Raw genomic sequence first — 6,692 nt, 5'->3', positions numbered from 1 at the left:
GAATATAATGAGTCAGCTATGCTAAGTCATAGAACTTAAAAGTACACATATGTCTGAGGTGAGTCGGATGGAAGTCCGAAGTCCATACAAACAGGTGATACGAGTGGAGACAGGCACTAGTCACCTGACTAGATAGCAGGAGACAGCCAGGGATTTCCCCCAGCTTGAACCTGTGCAAGGGCCAGATTCCTGGGAAGAAGTGAAGTAGGAGAGGATGACGTTGTTAAACAGAGAAGGAAGATCTAACCACATAGAAGAGAAAGACCAGCCATTCTCTCAGAATGTATTTAGACTTTGTTGTTGGAGTTGAAATGAGGAACTTCAGGCTGAGTGCCCTGTCTTAGTTAGGGTTTCTATTGTGAAGAGACGCCATGACCACAGCAACTCTTATAAAGGAAAACATTTAATTCAAGTCGTGGCTTACAGTGTCAGAGGTTCAGTCCATTATCATCATGGTGGGGAGCATGGCATCGTGCAGGCAGACATGGTGCTGGAGGATTCTACATCTTTGATCCACAGGCAACAGGAAGTGAACTGTGAAAGCAGGTGGTATCTTGAGCATAGGAGACCTCAAAGCCCACCCCACAGGACACACTTCCTCCAAGAAGGCCACACCTACTTCCACAAGGCTATACCTTCTAATAGTGCCACTCCCTATGAGCTTATGGGGGCCAATTACATTTGAACTACCAGACCCTCACTTCAGTAACACTTCTTACTAGGCATCAAATTTGAAAGCAGAAGAAATGGACATGTTTGCATCCTTGAGTAGGATTAACTTGGTGCCTAGAGCAAATAGCCAGTTGGCTCCTGGGGAGTTTTGTCTGCGGTTGGCTGTGTGACCTGAGTAATCTGAAATGACACTGTGACTCCTAAATTAGATTGTGAAAACCTTGTGGCTTCCTCTTTGCTCTCTACCTCTGGAAGCCTACTCTCAAATGATGTAGACATTCTAGTCATCCTTTGGAGAGGTCCATGTGAGGAGCAGCTAAGCTCTCCCACTGACAGCCAGGTTAAATTGCCCAGTATGTGGGTGAACCACGTGAAACGGGAACTCAGAGCATGAGTCAAGACATCACGTGACAGCAGCCTAGGCTCACAGCTTGACTGGAGCTAGTTTGGGGGTGTCTAGCAGTGTTGCCTTGTGATTTAATGCACGTTTTCCTGATTACTCATAAAACCAGTGTTTTTCATGTGATAAGACAGAGAGAAAATAAAAACCAACATATAAAAGTCATAATAGGAATGGGCCTTGCAGGCGAAGACAGGGCCAGCAGCATACTACATCTTGGCCACTGGTTCTCAGCCTTCCTCATGCCGCCACCATTCAATACAGTTCCCATGTTGTTGTGACCCCCAACCACAAAATTATTTTTATTGCTACTTCATAATGGTATTTTTGCTACTGACTGGTGTCTTAGTTCCTAAGATCATCAGCAATATGTATTTTCCAATGGTTGCGACCCATGGGCTGAGAACTGTTCATGGTTTGGCATCTCCCTTGAATCTAACACAAGGTAGAACAGGATGGATGCTGGGATGCAGACTCCAGGACACTAAGGAGGAGGCTAATGGGAACACCAAGCTCTGAAAACTTCCTAGACATCTCCTGCTTTAAATAATATGAAGACTTAAGCAAAATGTGCCTGTTCACAAGATGGGCTATGATTCATCCAGAAAAAAAAGAATGATGCTCTCACAACCTGAGTCTAGTCCCTAGAGTCCACAGAAAGGTGAAAGAATCAGCTCCATAAAATTGTCTTCTGATCTCAGCATACACATCATCTATTCCTGAACCCAGAGCTCACCAATTTGGCTAGAGAGATTAGCAATTTGCCTTTCTCTGCCTCCCTGGCACTTGGGTTACAGAGGTGAGCCACTACACCAGGTCCTTCATGTAGATACTGGGGATGCAAACTCAGGTCCTCATTCTTGTGGGCCAAGGACTTTAACAACTGAGCCTTCTTCCCAGCCCCCAAGCACTCTTCCTGATGAATATTTATAAATCTAGTGAACAAAAATGAAAAACACTAACAGCACTCTAATAAAATTACTGTAGATGTAACTAACCATCTTATTAAATAAGAAACACAGAACCAATGTAAAAGAGAAAGCCGAGAGGTCAGAGCTCAGAGCTAAAACCTTACCCTTCCTCCTGCGAGCTCCTAGCTTCCCGAAAGAGAGCTATTTCCTGTGTGTAAGTCATTTCATAGTCTTTTGTTCTGCCTTCTCATTTGTTGTAAACCCAAACACGTGACTGCCTCGTCACTGTCTGTATGTACAGTCCCCCAGGTCTTAAAGGCATATGTCTCCAATGCTGGCTGAATCCCTGAACACACAGAGATCTATGGGATTAAAGGCATGCGCCACCACCGCCACACTCTTGCTATGGCTCTAATAGCTCTGACCCCCGGGGAACTTTATTTATTAACATACAATCAAAATCACATTTCAGTACAATTAGAATACCACCACAAATTACTGTGGTCTGTAGAGGAAACATGTAGATTTGTTGTTGTTGTTTTCCCAAGAGATTTTCTTTTTCCCTTTAAGGAAAACCAACCTTACTGAGAATTGTGCAGACTTTCTTTTTTTCTGTGCTGGGAATCTAACTCAGGGTCTCACACATGCTAGGCACATTATGTAACGCTGAGCTGGGCCTCTCCTCTCTTCCAGGCCTCATTTAATATCTTAAACTCTTTAATATCTTACCATTCCCTCAGCAGTCCAGGGCTCTGTCATGGACAGAGGCATAATTTCCACAGTCATTTCCAAGGACTGTTAGTGGTTATCAGTATGCATCAGGGTAAAATTGGAGAGACAGTTTCAAGAACATCCCGTTGAAGGGCTGGAGAGATGGCTCACCTGTGAGGAACAGTTGGTGTTCCTGCAGAGGAGCAGGGTCCAGTTCCCAGCACACACGTCACGCAGTTCACAACTGCCTGTAATCCCAGATCCAGGGAATCCACCACCCTCTTCTGACTTCTGTGGGCACCTGCATAAACACAGGCATGTACACATACAATCAAAATAATTATTCTTTAAGAGAATACTGTCATGAGTTCAAAACTAGATTACCATTTAAACAATCAAAATCATATTTCATGGGATGCCCTTTACATAGCATAAGCTATACTCATACTCACTTTAATTGTACACTTCCATGGTTTGGGTAAAGTTACATGGTCATACAACTGTCACCACAATCCAGATATGTATTACAGATCCTTCAAAACTGCTGTTCTCTCCAAACTATAATAAAGCTGCATGCCGGGTGTGGTGGTGCATGCCTTTAATTCCAACACTTGGGAGGCAGAGACAGGCGGATCTCTGTGAGTTCACCTCTGTGAGGCCAACCTGGTCTACAGAGTGAGATCCAGGACAGGAACCAAAACTACAGTGTAGTGGGTAGCCATTCCAGCTTGGATCTGGAAGTTCCAACCCCCACTGAGACTCTGGCAACTGTCACGCCTATGAGGAGGGGCGAGAGGAGGCGCCTGGAGACCCGAGAGCTGGATGGGCCCGTGCTCTCGTGCACTCTCGGGCCCCATGTTGGGCACCAGATATTGGAGAAATTATTTTGGCCACTCCACGTAGTTAAAAGGATATTTATTTAATGGCGTAACTCACAAATTAAGTGAAAGGCAGGTCGCAGGGTCTGGGGAAGGTGTATTGCAATCCAGCGGTGTTCTCTGGAGCTCTGCACAGTCCACCTTCACCGTTCAGCGTCCCGGCACAGAGAGAGCGCACAGAGAGAGTGCAGGCCCATCCAGCTCTCGGGTCTCCAGGCGCCTCCCCTGGCCCCGCCTCATAGGCGTGACAGTTGCCAGAGTCTCAATGGGGGTTGGAACTTCCAGATCCAAGCTGGAATGGCTACCCACTACATCACACAGAGAAACCCTGTCTTGAAAAAATAAAAAAAGCTGCAAGTCCTACCTCTGCCTCTTGGCCTGCAGCCAGCACTCCTGTGCTGACGTTATCACATGTTTTATAACACCAGGTGTTATAATTCTTACAGCTGTTTTTGGGAAGAACTTCTCAAGTATACTCAGGGCCATAGTCTGTCCCTTGTAACTACAGCATATCTCAAACAGCCTCTAAGGATTCAGAGACGTAAAGCAATACCACAAACTTTCAGAAATCAGAGATCATTTCAACTGATTTAGTAAATTCAACATGGCGGCATAGAGCATTACCAGTAACACTGACTTTAGACCATAGTAAGAGAGCCCTCTGCTCTGCGTTCTACACTGACTGTGTGCTAAACTAGATAGAAAGGATCTGCATTGTTCAGTTCTTGTACTCCCTCCTTTATTCCACGATGCTTAGAATAGCGAATCTGTACCCATGCACCTTCTAGTCTGTTTGCACACTTGAGTAGGGCTCTGCTCTGGGTGTTTTCCCTTTAGGTTCGTGAGACTGACAGATTCTAGGATAAATGGGGGCCTAAAGCTTGCCTTTGTAGGCTGAGGTTCCACAGTGATGCATAAAGCCCTTTCAATGCAGATTAAAGCCTGGGGTGAGTGGGGTTGAAGGCTGAGAATTGGGGTTAGGCCTTTGTGTACTGTTACACCCTTCAAAAAATTCTGAGAATTCTAAACTAGAGTTCAAACTTCTACATGTTGTTTTATTTTTCATCAAGGTAGAATGCTAAAACATTTTAGTTAATAATTTTGCTGGGTTGGTTTTGAAATTTTCAATATTTAGGCATATAGAATATGGTTCTTCCTTGTATGATTTCATCTCTATTAAATGTTCAGAATAGACAAATCCACAGGGAAAGAAAATAAATGAGTTCTTGACAGAGGCTAGGGAGAGAGCAAAATGATGAATGATTGTCTTGCATTGTAGGATTCCTTCCTGGAATGATCTAGAACTTAAGACTGTTAAAGACACACAGTATTATGAATACACTAAAGTCTACTGAGTTGTACTTTTAAAAGATCAATTTTATAATTATATGACTATTTTGACTAAAGTGTCTGTCATCTATATCACACCATGGAAAGTAGCTACAAATACTTTTGTTGATTCTTTTTACTGAAAATAGGAATATTTCTGAAATATTTGGAAACAAAAGAATTTAAGTGGAGCGCTGGTAAAGCTGTGCATCTTTGAAGTGTATATATTTGCCTTTTGGTATGTATCTCTGTAGACCAATTGGTTTGTGTATATACAGACGTGTATACATAAAGACAAAAAGTCGGGGCTGGAGAGATGGCTCAGAGGTTAAGAGCACCGACTGCTCTTCCAGAGGTCCTGAGTTCAATTCCCAGCAACCACATGGTGGCTCACAACCATCTGTAATGAGATCTGGCGCCCTCTTCTGTATACATAATAAATAAATAAATCTTTTAAAAAAAAAGACAAAAAGTCATCCACTCTCTAACAGATGGCAGATGTTAGAGGAGAAGCTAAGGCCTGATACAGATGACTATGCAAAGGAATCTCAGAAGTCACACTGACCAGCCTTCTACACATTTATGGTATATGTGAGTCTCTATAGGGCTGTTCAGGGTGGTATAAAAAGTAATTAACTATGTAATGATTATGCCATGTCACTCAAGTTGTTAATAAGATTTTAGGTCTTTAGTGCATCTGCTCACTCTGAAAGTTTGGATATCCTCTAAGGTCCCTTCTGGCTCCAACAGTTCATGACTCTCATTTAAAAATATTTTTGCAGTCATGTTAACACTGTGTTCTGGAGTAAGTCCAGTCAACACAAATTTTTACAGTTTCTAATTGTGTGTAAGTGTGTTGAAAGACCAGCCTGCCTCCTTCTTAGGCTTAAAAGTCATTTTATAGTAAAGATAAACTAGGTTTCTGTTTATCATTAAACCTCTGTTTCTCAAAGATTGGGCTATGCTACACTTGTAACCTTAACTACAAATGGTTCCGTACTGCCTGTTTCCGAAATGGCAATCATGTCTTTGTTTCAAAGTTGTTTATAACTGTCTTGCAACCTTACCTTTGTTTAAAAAGATTATATGACCACCTTGTTATGACTACCTGTTGTTGTGCCCACCTTGCAACCGGGTCTGTTTCAGGAGTTTGTTAAGACTAATTTGTTATTACTTTTTATGCTTATGTTCTGCGTCCTGTAACCCTGCCTATTTTGCCCACCACATCTCCCATTTGGAAACCCCTACTCCTGAGCTGTATAAAAAACATTTCCTCACATCTAATGCTGACCTCTCGAAGATCGCCCTAGGGGGAGGTAGCCTGTGTACACGAATAAACTTGCTTTAATTAATTGCTTGCTTTCATTAATTTGACCATGACGTGGGCCGGTGGTCTCTCCCCTCCCATCTTTGGAGTTAACAGTGTCTTGAGGAAATGTTTCGGAGTCACTTCTGCCTCCAAACTATCATTTTGTTCAGCGGATACCAGGGGAAAACAGAGACAACATGCCAGACAGCGGGCAGCTGTGGAATTCAACCTAGACCAAACGGAAGTGGTCCTTGAAAATTACCTTCCCAAGAAACTTGTATCTGAAATACACTTCCTAATTGCAATAGTAATTCTAAGTCGCCTTTTCCTAAACTACATTCCTAAGCAGAGACACAAGCACATTTTTGTCCTCAGTACAAACAAGGATCGCTCCCTTGATAGGAACGTCTTCTCTTTCAGCCGCGGAAACACATGGAACCAAGAAGCTGCGGGCACTGATTCTCGGGCGAGCTCTTGTCATC

At 43.1% G+C, this 6,692-nt stretch overlaps 1 long non-coding RNA gene across 1 annotated transcript; it reads right to left on the bottom strand.

The window, feature by feature from the left end:
• Positions 1 to 385: 385 nt before the first annotated feature.
• LOC121827931 (uncharacterized) lies at positions 386 to 2,989 on the bottom strand. Its single transcript, XR_006070271.2, has 2 exons — positions 2,866 to 2,989; positions 386 to 534 (listed from the first exon to the last, which is right to left on the bottom strand). It is a non-coding gene; the product is annotated as an uncharacterized LOC121827931 (long non-coding RNA).
• Positions 2,990 to 6,692: the final 3,703 nt, after the last annotated feature.

This window comes from Peromyscus maniculatus, chromosome 3 (genome assembly GCF_049852395.1).
Source record: "Peromyscus maniculatus bairdii isolate BWxNUB_F1_BW_parent chromosome 3, HU_Pman_BW_mat_3.1, whole genome shotgun sequence".
Taxonomy (NCBI): Eukaryota; Metazoa; Chordata; class Mammalia; order Rodentia; family Cricetidae; genus Peromyscus; species Peromyscus maniculatus.
The sequence above is the reverse complement of the archived record's forward strand: the minus strand, read 5'-3'. Positions and strand labels throughout refer to the sequence as shown.